Below are 17,601 nucleotides of genomic sequence, written 5' to 3'. Positions count from 1 at the left end.
TTCTTCCTACATAACTTGATTGTATTGCATACATAATTTTGTTTTCAAATTTATTTCATATGATGTTAAGCATTTATATTATTGTAAATCTTTGAATATCATTTAAATTGTCACATAATATAGAAAATAGGCTATAATTTGCATTAGCATTCTTTTATTAAAACATAGTGTTCCTCATTTTTTTGCTATTATAATGCTGCAAATGGGCACGATAATTATAAATTCAGATTTTTTTCTGTGTCGAGGATTATCTTCTTAATGTAGATTCTCAAAGATGAAATTGTGTAATCAAAGTTAATTGAAGGGTTTTAGGCTCTTGATAATGTTGTCAGTGGCTTTCCAGATAGCATTCAATGTATAGTCTCATGACAGTAAAGAATCTGCCTGCAAAGTGAGAGACATGGATTCAATCTCTAGGTTGGGAAGATCCCTTGGAGAAGGGAATGGCTATCTAGTCCAGTATTCTTGCCTGGAGAATTCCATGGATAGAGGAGCCTGGCAGGGGGGTTCACAAAGAGTCAGACACAACTGAGTGACTAAACACACACAGTGACACATAGGCTGCCAGTCTTGGTTGTGATTGCATGCATGCTAAGTCTCTAGAGTTGTGTCCAACTCTTTGTGACCTTCTAGACTGTAGCCTGCCAGGCTTCTCTGTGACATTCTCCAGGCAAGAGTATTGGAGTGGGTTGCCATGCCTTTCTCCGGAGGATCTTCCTGACCCAGGGATTGAACTTGTGTCTCTTACATCTCCTGCATTGGCAGGTGGGTTCTTTACCACTAGCTCCACCTGGGACGCCCTTGGTTATGATTATTTTGCTATAAAAATGGCATTTTGTTAAATTTGCATATCTTTGATTAACGTGGTTGTCTAGTTTCCCCTTTGTTATCCAGCTCTGACTCCTCTCAAGTAATTAATCTGTTTTCATCCTTTGCTTACATAGCTGTGGAATCTTTGTGCTTTAAAAACACATTATGTATGTTATGGATGTTAAATTATCTTGATTTTTGTGTTTCTGCAATTTTGGAAAAGTAGCATTTGCTTTGTGGGTTGGTTAGGTGATGTGTGTGCAGATACCATTTCTACTTATTTTGTGGCATCTCTGGCTTTTCTGGAAGTGCAGTGGTGGTGTCTTGTGCAGACATTATCTCTTCTCATCAGGGAGACAGACGTTCACCCCAGCATGGCTTCCACATTCCAGGTGTCAGCCCGGGGGTCCCCACATCACTTCTTTGCATATGGAAATTCTGTTTGCCCTTTAAAGCCCAAGTCACCAATAACCTTCTCTTCCCATTTCCTGGTCTTCTTCCATTGCTGCTTCCTTTTAATAACCTTGATCCTTTGTGCTTGATTAGAGAGGGAACACTTCTCAGAAGGTAGAGAATTCTGGGGGTAGGGGGAGTTTTCAGGTAGGTTTTATTTTCTTAGAGAAACACATAGCAAAATTATTGAGGTCCATTTGAAGGTGGGCAGAAAGTTTGTTTATTTTCTTGGGCTCCAAAATCACTGCAGATGGTGACTGCAGCCAGAAATTAAAAGACGCTTGCTCCATGGAAGAAAAGCTATGACAAAACTGACAGCATTTTAAAAAGCAAAGGCATTACTTTGCCGACAAAGGTCCATTTAGTCAAAGCTATGGTTTTTCCAGGAGTCATGTACAGATGTGAGAGTTGGACCCGAAAGAAAGCTGAACACCAAAGAATTGATGTTTTTGAACTATGGTGTTAGAGAAGACTCTTGAGAGTTCTTTTGACTGCAAGGAGATCAAACCAGTCAATCATAAAGGAAATCAGTCCTGGATATTCATTGGAAGGACTGATGCTGAATCTGAAGCTCCAATACCTTGGCCATCTGATGCGAAGAACTGACTCATTGGAAAAGACCCTGATGCTGGGAAAGATTGAAGGCGGGAGGAGAAGGGGATGACAGAGGATGAGATGGTTGGGTGGCACCATCAACTCGATGGACATGAGTTTGAGCAAGCTCTGGGAGTTGGTGATAGACAGGGAAGCCTGGCGAGCTGCAGTCCATGGGGTTGCAAAGAGTCAGACACAACTAAGTGACTGAACTGAATAGAGAAATTTTCTGGATTGGACAAAGGATTTGAAGCTCAAGGAAGAGTGAAAGGCATAGTTTGTTGTGTTGTCTTAGCCTCCTGTAGATGGTTTTGTGTGTGTGTATGTGTGTGTATACATGCATTAGCCTAGATTCTGTTGGAAAGCAAAGCCTGAGGCAAAGATTTGTGTGCAGGTAGGTTATTTTAGGCAGTGATCCCCGGGAGCAGAAATGGGAGACTGGGGAGAGTGACACAAGGAAGGAAAGAAAGCCAGTGTCAGGGCACATTATTGAGCTGGTGTTTGCTGTGGGCATGGGGCCCAGTCCAGACCCACCAGAAGCCACATAAGATTGTCTTCTGAGAAGAAGAGAGTGTTTCACCACTGGTTTCCATTGCTCATTGTCATTCCATGCCTCATGGGTGGTTAATTCCCTTATATTTCCAGGCTTGCACTTGTGTCAGATGGCTGGTTGAGTTCCTGCTGGTATCCCTTGTGGCTGTGCCAGAGAAAGCCCCAGAATTGAAAGTGAGAGTAGGCAGTGCAGTTGAGGTGAGAGATCAGGTGCTGTCATGTGCATGCGGTTGCTGCAGAAATGCTGTAATGGAAAGGTAGAGAGACCATAGGTAAGGCACAAGTGGATCACATACAATGTGTATTCATAATACTTTTTTCTTATTTAGTCTGGTTGACTTGGCATCTGAGTAGAGGCAGCATCTATTTACTCTAATCCTTATTTTTTCTTTTTAACCCCACACCCTCACTTTCTTTCATCAGGGTTATCCCCCATTCCCTTCTCCCACCTCCTGTGTTCTCCAGATCTGACTGAATAGGACATTGCATTTCCCCTACCAAAGTGATTGGCTCAGGGGTAGGTATGTGACATCTTCAGAGTCACAGAGATCTAGTCAAGGCTTTTCTGGGACTGTTGAGGAGTGATTCCTCCTCCTTTCTACTGGAAGCAGGTAAGACTGTACCACTTAGAGCTCAAGAAAAAAGCAAACAGTGGAAAGCAGGGCCAAGATCCGAGGAGAAACCAGGTCCTTATGGGATGCCCTTGTTTGAATTCTTAGATTCAGCACCCAAGGAATATTTCCATTACATTAACCAGTTAAATACCTGTTTTTGCTGAAGCCAGTTTGACTTGGGTTTTCTATAACTTGCAACCAAAAGAGATCGATAGATACTTTGAGCTTACTCCTGTTTAAGGTGAATCATACCTTTTTACTTTATTAACTTATTTATTCATTCAAGTAATATTTGTTGAGTGTCTGTTCTGTCTGGTACTTTGAAAAGGTTCAGCTTCCAGTTGCATGGAGAATAAAGGGAATAGAATAATGCTCAAAGCTACTGTAACCCCTGGAATAGTGGATATACTACCGTCGGGTAGGTGTGGTTTAGTGTGACAGCTGAATTGCCAGAGAATGCAATGGAAAGTTTTTGATTCTTAACACAGCTCAAGAGGTGGGAGAGAATCAGGCCCAAGGGAAATCGTGTGTGCATGTGTGAAGGGGCATATCTTTTTTACTGAAACTTTATAATGATGGTATTATTTGTAGAGTATCTAGAAATTGTCATCAAATATTATTTTTATTACTTGTTGTATCAGTTATCCATTGCCACAACAGCACAGCATAACAAGTAACCACAAAGCCTGAGATGCATATGACAGTAAACACTTTTGTTCCCAAATCTGTGGTTTGGCTGAGGGTTCTGCTGTTCTGAGTTGAGCTTTGTAGAGCTTCCTCCTGTGCCTGTTACCAGTTTCCATTTGCCTGGGTAACTTTGCTGGTCTTGACTGGATTCCCTCACATGTCCGAGACCTTGATGGAGACAAGTGGGATCTGCTCCACATGTCTGTCTAGCCAGGGCAGGCTCACCTCTGAAACAGGAGCAAGAGACGAAGCAGAAACCGTGCAACTACATTTCAAGCCTGTTCTCCCATAATGTCTGCTGGTGTTTAATTGATCAGAAAATCACATGACTGAGCCCAAGGATTAGAGGTGGGCACTGTGCTATATTATACAGTCAAGAGCAGACATTCAGGGAGAGGTAAAGAATTGAGGTCATTTTTGCACTCTGTCTACTACATGTGGTTGACTTGTATATAAAGATCATTAAAATACATATTCGTGTAGTTAGTTTGGTTTGTTGGAGTGTAGACCACTTAGTCCCTGAGATCCCTGAAGAATAAAGGTTTTCAGAGAAGAGTGTAGGTCAAGTCACCTCTTCTTCAAACTCATGGGATTTGTCCCTTTGCTCCATAGAAAGAACTCAATATTTTGAGTCATGTTTTTCAATAGAAAAGAAAATTGTCACTTGGACTTAGAATGTTCTGCCTTCTTTTATGGAGCTTAAATTCCCTAAATTGGAATCTTATATGTCTTTTTTTATTTTTTTAAACCAAGGTTGGCTCTATGCCTATGATTTCCATTGTCTTCTTGGAAAGAAACAGAAACAAAATTCCTAGGGCACTATACTATGTCTTTCCTCCGTATTTTATGTAGATTTTTAAAATGACTGATAGCTTTGGGTATGAGTGGGCCAGAATTATTACTACATTGGCTTTTTTTTTACCTTTTTTAAAAAAGAAAATATTTATTTTTTAATTGAAGGATAATTGCTTTACAGAATTCTATTGTTTTCTGCCAAACCTTAACATGAATCAGCCATAGGTATACATATGTCCCCTCCCTCTTGAACCTCCCTCCCATCTCCCTCCCCACCCCACCCCTCTAGGTTGATACAGAGCCCCTGTGTGAGTTCCCAGAGACACAAGCAAATCCCCATTGGCTATCTATTTTACACGTGGAAGTTTCTATGTTACTCTCTCCATATATCTCACCCCCTCCTCCCCTCTCCCTATGTCCATAAGTATGTTCTCTAGGTCTATTTCTCCATTGCTGTCCTGCAAATAAATTCACTGGTACCATCTTTCTAGGTTCAATATATATGTGTTAGTATATGATATTTCTCTTTGTCTTTCTGACTTACTTCACTCTGTATAATAGGCTCTGGGTTCATCTACCTCATTAGAACTGACTCAAATGCATTCCTTTTTATGGCTGAGTAATATTCCATTGTGTATATGTCCCACAACCTCTTTATGCATTCTTCTGTTGATGGACATCTAGGTTGCTTCCACGTTCTAGCTGATGTAAATAGTGCTGCAATGAACATTGGGGTACATGTGTCTTTTTCAACTTTGGTTTCCTCAGGGTATATGTCTAGGAGTGGGATTTCTGGGTCAGATGGTGGTTTTATTCCTCGGTTTTTAAGGAATTTCCATAGTGTCTTCCATAGTGGCTATATCAATTTACATTCCCACCAACAGTGCAAGAGGGTTCGCTTTTCTCCACATCCTCTCCAGCATTTATTGTTTGTAGACTTCTTGATGATGGCCATTCTGACTGGTGTGAGGTGGTATTTCATTGTAGTTTTGATTTGCATTTCTCTTATAATGAGCATCTTTTCATGTGTTTGTTAGCCATCTGTATGTCTTCTTTGGAGAAATGTCTGTTTAGGTCTTATTCCCACTTTTTGATTTGGTTGTTGGTTTTTCTGGTATTGAATTGTATGAGCTGCTTGTATATTTTGGAAATTAATCCTTTGTCAGTTGTTTCATTTGCTATTATTTTCTCCATTTCTCTATTCTGAAGCTTGTCTTTTCACCTTGTTTACAGTTTCCTTTGCTGTGCAAGTGCTTTTAAGTTTAATTAGGTCCCACTTGTTTACTTTTGTTTTTATTTCCATTACTCTAGAAGGTGGGTCATAGAGGATCTTGCTTCCATTTATGTCATCAAGTGTTCTGTGTTTTCCTCTAAGAGTTTTATAGTTTCTCGTCTTACATTTAGGTCTTTAATCCATTTTGAGTTTATCTTTGTGTATGGTGTTAGGAAGTGTTCTAATTTCATTTTTTACATGTAGCTGTCCAGTTTTCCCAGAACCTCCTATTGAAGGGGCTATCTTTGTCCCAGTGTATATTCTTGCCTCCTTTGTCAAAAATAAGGTACCCATAGGTGCATGGGTTTATTTCTGGGCACTCTATCTTGTTCCATTGGTCCATATTTCTGTTTTTGTACCAGTACCATACTGTCTTGATGACTGTAGCTTTGTAGTATGATCTCAAGTCAGGAAGGTTGATTCCTCCAGCTCCATTCTTCTTTCTCAAGACTGCTTTGGCTATTCAGGGTCTTTTGTGTTTCCATATGAATTGGGAATTTTTCTGTTCTAGTTCTGTGAAAAATGCCATTGGTAATAAGATAGGGATTGCATTGAATCTGTAGAATCTGAGAAACACTGAGCAGGATGAAGCACAAGCTGGAATCAAGATTGCTGGGAAAAATATCAGTAACCTCAGATGTGCAGATGATACCACCCTTATGGCAGAAAGCAAAGAACTAAAGAGCCTTTTGATGAAAGTGAAAGAGGAAAGTGAAAAAGTTGGCTTAAAACACAACTCAGAAAATGAAGATCATGGCATCTGGTCCCATCACTTCATGGCAAATAGATGGAGAAACAGTGGAAACTGTGACAGACTTTATTTTCTTGGGCTCCAAAATCACTGCAGATGGTGACTGCTGCCATGAAATTAAAAGACACTTGCTCCTTGGAAGAAAAGTTATGACTAACCTAGACAGCATATTAAAAAACAGAGACATTACTTTGCCAGCAAAGGTCCATCTAGTCAAAGCTATGGTTTTTCCAGTAGTCATGTATGGATTTGAGAGTTGGACTATAAAGAAAACTGAGCACTGAAGAATTGATGCTTTTGAACTGTGGTGTTGGAGAAGACTCTCGAGAGTCCCTTGGACTACAAAGAGATCAAACCAGTCAATCATAAAGGAAATCAGTCCTGAATATTCATTGGAAGGACTGATGCTGAAGCTGAAGCTCCAATACATTGGCCACCTGATGCGAAGAACTGACTCATTGGAAAAGACCCTGATCCTGGGAAAGATTGAGGGCAGGAGGAGAAGGGGACGACAGAGGATGAGATGGTTGGATGACATCACTGACTCAATGGACATGAATTTGAGTAGAGTCCGGGAGTTGGTGATGGACAGGGAGGCCTGGTATGCTGCAGTCCATGGGGTTGCAAAGAGTTGGACATGAATGAGTGACTGAACTAAACTGAACTGACAATGAATCTGTAGATTGCGTTTGGTACTATAGTCATTTTCACAATATTGATTCTTCCTACCCAAGAACATGGCATATCTCTCTATCTGTTTATGTCATCTTTGATTTCTTTCATCAATGCCTTGTAATTTTCTGTATACAGTTCTTTTGTCTCCTTACATAGGTTTATTCCTAGATATTTTATTCTTTTTGTTGCAATGGTGAATGGGATTGATTCCTTAATTTCTTTTTCTGATTTTCCATTGTTAGTATATTGGAATGCAAGTGATTTCTGTGTATTGATTTTGTATCCTGTGACTTTGCTGAATTCACTAATTAGCTCTAGTGATTTTCTGATAGTATCTTTAGGGTTTTCTATGTATAGTATTATGCCATCTGCAAATAGTGAGAACTGTACTTCTTCTTTTCAGATCTGGATTCTTTTTATTTCTTTTTCTTCTCTGTTTGCTGTAGCTAGGACTTCTAAAACAATGTCAAATAATAGTGGTGAGAAGGGACACCCTTGTCTTTCTTGTTCCTGATCTTAGAGGGAATGCTTTCAGTTTTTCACCATTGAGAATAGTGTTTGCTGTGTGCTTATCATATATGGTCTTTATTATGTTGAGGTAGGTTCCTTTTATGCCCATTTTTTGGAGAGTTTTAATCCTAAATGGGTGCTGAATTTTGTCACAGGCTTTTGTTTCATCTATTGAGATGATCATATGGTGATTTTTTTTTTTTTTATAAATTTATTTATTTTAGTTGGGGGCTAATTACTTTACAATATTGTAATAGTTTTGAATGATCATATGGTTTTTATCTTTCAATTTGTTAATATGGTGTATCACATCGATTTGTGTATAATGAGAGTCCTTGTATCCCTGGAATAAACCCAATTTGATCATGGTGTGTGAGCTTTTTAATGTGTTGTTGAATTATGTTTGCTAGAATTTTGTTGAGGATTTTTGCATCTATGTTCATCAGTGATATTGGCTTATAGGTTTCTTTTTTTGTGTTGTCTTTGTCTGGTTTTGGTGTCATGGTGATGGTCACCTCGTGGAGTGAGTTTGAAAGCATTCATGCTTCTGCAGTTTTTTGAAAGACTTTTAGAAGGATAGGCATTAGCTCTTCTCTAAATGTTTGATAGAAGTCCCCTTTTAAGCCATCTGGTCCTGGACTTTTGTTTTTTGGGAGATTTTTAATCATAGTTTCAATTTCAATATTTGTAATTGGATTGTTCATAATTTCTATTGTTTCCTGGCTCAGTCTTCAAAGATTGAACTTTTCTAAGAATCTGTCCATTTCTTCCAGGTTATCTATTTTATTGCCACATAGTTGCTCATAATATTCTCTTACAATCCTTTGTATTTCTTCACTGTCTGTTGTAATCTCTCCTTCTTCATTTCTAATTTTGTTGATTTGATTGTTGACTCTCTTTTTCTTCATGAGTCTGGCTAAAGCTTTGTCAATTTTGTTTATATTCCCAAAGAACAAACTTTTAGTTTTATTAATCTTCACTATTGTTTCTTTCATTTCTTTTTCATTTGTTTCTGCTCTGATATTTATGATTTCTTTCCTTCTACTAATTTTGGGGTTTTTTTGTTCTTCTTTTTCCAGTTGTTTTAGGTGTAAAGTTAGGTTGTCTATTTGATGTTTTTCTTGTTTCTTGAGGTAGGATTGTATTGCTATAAACCTCTCTTAGAACTGCTTTTGCTTCATCCTATAGGTTTTGAGTTGTGTTTTCATTGTCATTTGTTTCTAGGAATTTTTTTTTATTTCTCTTTTGATTTCTTTAGCAATCTGTTCAGTATGTAGAAACATATCATTTAATCTCCATATATTTGTGTTTTTTACTGTTTTTTTCTTGTAATTGATATTTGGTCTCATAGCATTGTGGTCAGAAAAGATGCTTGATATGATTTCAATTGTCTTAAATTTACTGAGGTTTGATTTGTGACCCAAGTTGTGGTCTATCCTGGAGAATGTTCTATGTGCACTTGAGAAGAAGGTGTATTCTTCTGCATTTGGATGGAATGTCCTGAAGATATCAGTGAGATCCATCTCGTCTAATGTATCATTTTAGACTTGTGTTTCCTTACTAATTTTCTGTTTTGATCTATCCACTGGTGTAAGTGGAGTGTTAAAGTCTCCTACTATTATTATGTTACTCTCAGTTTCTTCTTTTATGTCTGTTAGTGTTTGTCTTGTGTATTGAGGTGCTCCTATATTGGCTGCGTAGATATTGACAATTGTTATGTCTTTCTCTTGGATGGATCCCTTGATCATGTAGTGTCCTTTCTTATCTTTTGTAATATTCTTTATTTTAAGGTCTATTTTGTCTGATATGGGATTGCTAGTCCAGCTTTCTTTTGATTTCCATTTTCATGAATATATTTTTCCATCCTCTCACTTTCAGTCTATATGTGTCTTTAGACCTGAAGTGGGTTTCTTGTAGACAGCATATATATGGGTCTTGTTTTTGTATCCATTCAGTCAGTCTGTATCTTTTGGTTGGAGCATTTAATCCCTTTACATTTAAAGTAATTATTGATATATATGTTCCTACTGACATTTTCTTAATTGTTTAAGGTTTATTTTTGTAGATCTTTTTCTTCTCTTGTATTTCTTGACTATATAATTTTGATTAGTATGTGTCTTGGCATGTTTCTCCTTGGGTTTATCCTGTATGGGACTCTCTGCACTTCTTGGACTTGATTGATTATTTCCTCTTCCGTGTTGGGGAAATTTTCAACTATAATATCTTCAAAAATTTTCTCATACTCTTTCTTTTTCTTTTCTTCTGGGAACCCTATAATTCAAATGTTGGTGCATTTAGTATTGTCCCAGAGGTCTCTGAGACTATCCTCAGTTCTTTTCACTTTTTTTATTTTTTTCTTCTCTTGGGCAGTTATTTCCACATTTTCTCTTCCAGCTCACTGATCTGTTCTGCTTCAGAAATTCTTCTATTGATTCTTTCTAGAGTATTTTTAATTTTAGTAATTGTGTTGTTTGTCTCTGTATGTTTATTCTTTAACTCTAGGCATTTGTTAATTGGTTCTTGCATTTCTCTATTCTACTTTTGAGGTTTTGGGTCATCTTTACTATCATTATTCTGAATTCTTTTTCAGGTAGTTTGTCTGTTTCCTCTTTATTTATTTGGACATGTGTTTCTAGTTTGTTCATTTGTGCAGTACTTCTCTGCCTTTCATTATGTATATATTTTTAACTTATTGTGTTTGAGGTCTCCTTTTTCCAGGCTTGAAGGGTGAATTCTTTCTTCCTTTTGATTTCTTCTCTCATAAGGTTGGTCCAGTGGTTTGTGTAATGTTTGTGTAGGGTGTGACCTACAATTGGCTTTTTAAGGACTCTGTTATAATTTTGCTTTTGCTTTTCTGATGTTATGGATTTTTACTGTATTTGGCCTTTACAATCTCAGAGACTTTTATCTAAAACAAGTTTAAACTTTTTGCTCTCATCCTTTGTTGGATTCCAACTCTGAAGGGTTACTGGGGTCAAGACACTGTGTAGGCCCCTCCATTTAGCTACCATTTTTGGTTAACTACAAGGGCTTTGAAAGTGGGTAGTCTGGATTTGAAACCAGGCTGTAGTACTTATTCATGGATGGCTGAGGGAGATTATTTCATTATTTTCAGTCTCAGTTTTTCTTGCTGTAAAATGGATGTCACAATATGTACTTCACAGTATTGTCATAAGGGTTAAATGAGTTAATGCAAGTAAAGCCCTTTGCCCAATGCTTAGGAGATAGTAAGCACTCAGTTAATGAGGGTTATTCTTATCTTACCTTGTGAACTTGTCTTTCATTCACTGTCATCCATGATTACCTTGAGCACCAGTTTCCCATCTAAAGAACCCGCTTAGATTGGTGATGAAGCTCAGAAACAAGTTCTAGGCCTGCCATGATTCCAGGAATGACTCTACCACCTGAGCCAGGACAGGAGGAAGAGTGTGGAGGCAGAGACTTGTCCTGGTTTTGACAGGGGTTCATGTGTCTGTTACCATCAATATCCAGCTGCTCTTCTGTCTCAGACCTCTTATGTGCCTGCCCCCACATCCTTTCAGGGGGCTGTCACTCTCCAACAAAATGCTGTGAAGATCCAAATACGGTATATATTTGAATGTATAGTATTGAGAATTTCTTAGGAAACCTTAGAAAGCACTGATGCCTGGATCTCACCCTAAAGATTTTGCTTTACTTCACCTGGAGTGGGGCTCAGACATCCGCATTTTTAAAAAGTTCGCCATGTGATGCCAATGGGTATCTAGGCTGAGAAGCACTGGGAAAGCATATCTCCGGACTTCTGTGGAAGATTTCCAGTTCATTCTGGTTTTATTGTGGACCTACTGCTTGTCATTTGGTTGCTTCAGTCTATAAATATTCCAGCATTCTCTGGTGAACAAGCTAATGGCTTTATCATGGTGTTCTGGGAGTTGGCAGTGCCTTACAATATGATTAAACTTGTAGGCTGATTGGGACATTTTTATTTGTGGATCTCAAATGTCCTTCTGAAAAGTGATAACCCAAATGTGGGCAACAAGAATGATTCAACCTTACATTTAGGCCATGATTTACACTCTTCTACAAGCTTTCACAGTGAAGGATCCCAGGGTAGGACCTGAAAAGTATGGGCTGGAATTTGACTTATGCCACTAATTTGTTATTGGGACACTGGCCATAGCTCTTAAATTCTCCAAGACTTTGTTTCCTTACTTGCCCTCTCTAGATAATTCCAGTGTGAGGTATAGACTAGACATTACCATGTCTTTGTCCCATTCAGCAGATGAGGAAACTATGGCATAGAGTGGACAGGTGAGTCACCAAGCTTTTTGCAAAAGCTTGGGGGTCATCAGAGTCAGGCCCCATGGCTCAGGTGCTCAGTGTAGGTACTCCTGCTCTACACTAGCCACGTGTCCAAAAGGCTGAAAGATGTGTTGTTTCAGCTATATGCAGATACACCAGGTCCTTTCTCCTCCCCATTCCTCTTCTTCTGCCCTCTCCCTCCCTCCTCGACCAGTGGGGAAGTCTGTGAACAATGGATTCCCTTTCATGGTGTGAGTATGTGGTCATGAAAGCTCAGAACAAAGTCTCCTCTATTGTGTTGGCACTGGCATGTCTATTCTTGTGGCCTTCTCTGAGCAGAGTCAGAGAGCAGTGGTAGAGACTGCCTAGATGTTCCTCAAATGTGCTTCTTCCTGACATAACTGAACTACATTTCCCAGCCTCCCTTGCAATTGAGTTTGGCCATTGACTGAGTTCTGGCCAATAGGATATGGGTGGGAGTGATGTGTACTCCTCTCAGGCCCTGAAAAGCTCCCAGGGGCCTCCACCTTGGGGTTTCCATCTCTTTTCTTTATACTGTGGAGACTGTGTGTTTGAAGACTCTGGTGAAGCAACACAATGGAAGGAGCCTAGGTCCCTGGATCAGGGCTCAAAGAAGAGCTTCCTGATGAGGAAAACTTGCATTGATCACTTATATGAGCAAAACCAAAGCTAAACTGCTATTTTGTTCAGCCTTTGAGATATTAAGGTTTGATTACTTTATTACCTTAAGTGACTTTGGAGGAATAAAAAGAGGATTGGTGGTTGGGTGGGGTGATGCTTCTCACACCCAGAGTTCTCCATGGGATCAGCTGATCTTGCATCTTTCTGGAGCTCCTTCCTCTGCCCTGTGCTGTGTCCATCAGTGTCTTACAAGTTCATCTGAGGGTTCACCCTTGTAAATCACTTGCTCAAGAATCCCCATCTCAGATTCTGCTCCATGGGGTCCTAATGCCTCAATTAGAATGTAAGGGCAGGAATGTACTCAAGTTCCATTGAATTTCTAGTTACCTAATAAATGAATGTTTCAGCGCCTTATGTGTGTTAGTCACTAGCCATTGTGAATAAATACAAAGAAATATAAGTCATGAATTTGGCTGTGTTTTCTCAAGTCTTATCTAAAGTTTCAGTTGTTGTTGCTTAGTCGTTAAGTTGTATCCAGCTCTTTGCAATCCCATGGACTACAGCACACAGACTTCCCTGTCCTTCACTTTCTCCCGGAATGTGTTGAAATGAAACTCACGTCCATTGAGTCAGTGATGCTATCTAATTATCTTATCCTCTGCCGCTTCCTTGTCCTTTTGCCTTCAATCATTCCCAGCATCGGGGTCTTTTTCAGTGAGTCAGCTCTTTGCATCAGGTGGCTAAAGTACTGCAGCTTCAGTTTCAACATCAGTCCTTCCAATAAATTTTCAGGATTGATTTCCTTTAGAGTTGACAGGTTTGATCTCCTTGCAGTCCAAGGGACTCTCAAGAGTCTTCTCCAGCACCACAGTTCCAAAGCATCAATTCTTTGGTGCTCAGCCTTCTTTCGGCAATGGCAACCCACTCCAGTACTCTTGCCTGGAAAATCCCATGGACGGAGGAGCCTGGTAGGCTGCAGTCCATGGGGTCGCTAAGAGTCGGACACGACTGAGCGGCTTCACTTTCACTTTTCCCTTTCATGCATTGGAGAAGGAAATGGCAACCCGCTCCAGTGTTCTTGCCTGGAGAATCCCAGGGACGGCGGAGCCTGCTGGGCTGCCGTCTATGGGGTCGCACAGAGTCAGACGTGACTGAAGTGACTTAGCAGCAGCAGCAGAAGCAGCAGCCTTCTTTCTGGACCATCTCTCACATCCTTACATGACTACTGGAAAAAGTTAGCTTTGATCATACCTTGCAGTAGTCCCCCCCACCCCTTATCTGTGGCTTCACTTTCCCAGGTTTCTGTAACCCATGGTCAGTAACAGTCCAAAATATGAAATAGAAATTTCCAGAAATAAACAATTTATAAGTTTTAACTTGCCCTCAGTTCCAAGAGTCATGATGAATTATCATTCTATCTGGCTTTGTCCTGCCTAGGATCCCCAGCCATGGACATCATCTGCTCCTGATACCCAGTCACTTGCACCACAGCTCTATGGTCCAGAATCACCAGAAGCAGATGACCTTCTTCTGACATATTGTCAGTAGGTCAGGAGTAGCCTAATGCTAGGTCACAATACCTACATCATTCACCCCTCTTTATCTCATCATGGAGACATTTTGTCATTTCACATCATCACAAGAAAGGTGACTACAGTACAGTAAGATATTTTGAGAGAGAGAGAGGGACAACATTCACACAACTATTATTAACAGCATATTATAATTGTTTTATTTGTATTATTTTTGTTGTTAATCTCTTACTCTGCCTAATTTAGAAGTTAAATTTTATCATAGGAATGTATATATAGAAAAAAATATAGTTTGTACAGGGGTCAGAAATCTGCTGGGGGTCTTGGGAAATATCCACATGGATACGGGGGAACAACTGTACTCTTTTCTAAGAATCTTAAAAGGACATAGACAATATCACATATTTATGTTTCCTTTTTTTTAATGAGCAGCAATAAAGAGAATCCTACCATTTTATTTAATGCCCTTGTTTTTTAATCCAAGTGAGATTTAATTGTGGAAGTGATTTTTAAGACAGTTTTTCTTTTCCTTGATCAGTTCTTTATATGCTTTTCTTTTCCTTGAAAACTGGGCATCTAAGAGAATTACTTTTTTTTTTTTAGTAAAACTTTGGAAGAATTTCATATTAATTTTAAAACTTAGCCTGGCTGTGTAGGCAAAGGACATATCCATTTTAGAGACCTTTTAAATCCACACATAATTCCTTTAAAGAACACTATAACAAACAATGTGGCCTTTGGTTTGCAAGGCCTGCTTTTGGCACAAGAGAAGTGGGAGCTTTTCCGTCTAGCAGTGGGAGAGAAATGGTGAAGAGCATGCAAAAAGCGATTGCTTTAAGCGTATTGGCTTTTCCTTTCATATCTGCAACATGATCCTATTATTTTGAAGCAATGAGGTCATTTAAGTGTGCCTGGCTGGAGATTTGCTATTTTCCTCTATTCTTTCCTTTAAGTATTTTTGTCAACCATGTTCTCCTTGACTAGCAGAGCAGCTGTCTGTGTAGTTATAATCCCATTAAAAAGGCCTCTATTATGTCAATAATATATTTATAGAGAAATTAGTCACCTGGGGTTGTTGGGTGATTCTTCTGCTTAGACATATTGCACCTCAGAAAAGCAAGATTGTCCCCTTCTTGTTAGGTAGGCCCTGCTGCCCTGTCACATGCCACATTGGCTGAAACTGATCAGCAATTAACATGGAATATGCCTTCCTCTGTTTGCAAAGCCCCCTTAATCTTTACCACTGATCATGTTCCTCTCAAGCTTTTCTGATAAAGCTAAGATTGTAGATGTGTCTGGGTGTACAGAGCTTAGAGTATTTAGGAAAATATGACAGGCATTAAGTGACCATCCTGGTGGGAAAGGTGGGGAATCTAAATGCAGAAACTTCCTAAACCTGCTACAGTACATTTGAGCAGTGTCTTAAAATTAGTAGTGCATCTTCCTGCACAGATTCCATTCTTTTTTCCAAAGAGATTTTACATTCTTGCCATCTGAATTCAGGTCTAATGATCTCCTACGAGAAAGTGGAAAAGCATGGGATGGACTGAATTCCTGAAATGAAATACCCGAGATTATTAAACTATCACCATTAGTAGGTAGAGGTTTATTTGTTGAAAACTCATCATGTTTTTGCAAACCATAAAAATAGGACACTTTTTAGCAGACTTTATAATAAAGGAGGGTAACATTGAAGTCAATCCCTATACTACAGCATGTCCTTTGTACTGATTTTTCTTCACTTTTTCAAAACATGAAGGATTGATTTTTGAGACACAAAAAGGATTCTCTTCAAGGATGGCCTCATGGGCTCTCACTGTAATTTCTCAGTAGTTTAGGAAATGCTGAGGCTGAGTCATCTATTGGCTGGGTGGTGCTTGCTCTTGGAATGTTGGGGAAAGTTGTAAATAGAAGTGCAAAGAAAAGAAACCTTCTGAGTCTCAATTGTTGTTATCAGCTTTCAATGCCAAGTAGGCTTTCAAGACCCTCATCAAATTTGTAGAGCAGGCCACAAGATTTAAATAATGAAGTGAAAAACAGATGAGTTAAGAAAAACAGCAGTATTTATAAAGCACAGCTAAAATTTCCTCAGCTGTTTGGAATTATTTAAAATATGAAATTTAAAGAAACAAGAGGGGTTGGCCAGATCTGTAGTCCTACAAGTCGGATGTTCTAAAAGTCCCATTTGATCTTGCCCTCCAGCTAGTCCTACTCCTTACCTAGAGAACGTTTGTCACTGGTCTTTTCTATGTTCTGCACCTCACCTGCTCCCACCTCCCCTCCCCCCACCCCGTGTAGCACTTTGCTACAGAAAATATACCTTTCTATCTTGGGTATATATAGTTGACATTTGAGAAAATTGAAAATAAGGATAGAGGACTATTAAGACATCAAATTGCATAGGTTCAGGCAAACTGGTTGTCTTTTGCAGTTGTATGAAATCTGCATTTTAGTGTACTAGCAGACTCAAGTGATTCTCATTAGAGAAACTGCATATGGTGTTTCTACAGCCTGCACATGCTCATATTTACTTTCAAGGCCCTTTGGACTAAAGATGCCAATTTCCCACATAGCTGGTAAACACCCTTATGACAGTACATCCTACCTTGATCTTGATTGCTTCTTCTTTCTTCAAGTTTATTTCTCTTTGTGACTGTGGAATACTTCTGAGCAGTGCCATCCAAGTAGAGCTTTGGGTAATGATGGAGGTGTTCCGTGCATTGTCCTGGTCAGTAGACATTAGCTGCCTGGGACTATTGAGCCCTTGAACTGTGGCTCATGTGACTGAGGAACTAAACCTTTACTTACATTAAATTTTAATTAACGTAAATCTAAATAGTCTCATGGGGCCACTGTTTTGGACAACTCTAATGAGGTAAGGAGCTTGTCTAGTAGCCAAGATGGGGAACCATGGTATGAATCACATGTCTTGAGACACATCGTAATGTAGTATCTGAGAAATTTGACTCTGGAGCCAGACTAGATGGGTCCAAACCCCATCTCTGCTCTTTTGAGCCATGAAATTGTGGTGATTGCTTACCTCTGTCTGTGTCTCAGTTTCCTCATCTATAAATTGGGCATGCATGCTAAGTCACTTCAGTTGTGTCCAGTGCTTTGTGACCCTATGAACTGTAACTTGCCAGGTCCCTCTGTCCATGGGACTCTCCAAGCAAGAATACTGGAACAGGTTGACATTTCCTTCTCCAAGGCTATAAATTGGGACATAGTGACAAAAACAATCTCTACCTCATAGTGTTTGTGTAACAATTTATTGACTGATCCATCGAAATCCCTGAGAATAGTACCTGGCCTACGGAAAGCCAGAGTTAAAAGAAGGCAATACCAATGGTCCAATAGTCCCAAGACTCTGCTTCTGGAACCAATGAAATATATTAGGAGGATTAAATAAAACATTGAACTGTTCATAGATGC

The 17,601-nt window shown here is 39.3% G+C and overlaps 1 long non-coding RNA gene across 1 annotated transcript; it reads right to left on the bottom strand.

Moving 5' to 3' along the window:
- Positions 1–1,459: 1,459 nt before the first annotated feature.
- Positions 1,460–14,158, bottom strand: LOC145531559 (uncharacterized). The gene is made up of 2 exons (XR_014072528.1): positions 14,019–14,158; positions 1,460–2,653 (listed from the first exon to the last, which is right to left on the bottom strand). It is a non-coding gene; the product is annotated as an uncharacterized LOC145531559 (long non-coding RNA).
- Between the last annotated feature and the right edge of the window lie 3,443 nt (positions 14,159–17,601).

This window comes from Giraffa tippelskirchi, chromosome 13 (genome assembly GCF_054371585.1).
Source record: "Giraffa tippelskirchi isolate mGirTip1 chromosome 13, T2T-mGirTip1v1.2.pri, whole genome shotgun sequence".
NCBI classification, from domain to species: domain Eukaryota; kingdom Metazoa; phylum Chordata; class Mammalia; order Artiodactyla; family Giraffidae; genus Giraffa; species Giraffa tippelskirchi.
Note: the sequence above shows the minus strand (reverse complement) of the source record. Positions and strands in the feature narration are given on the sequence as shown.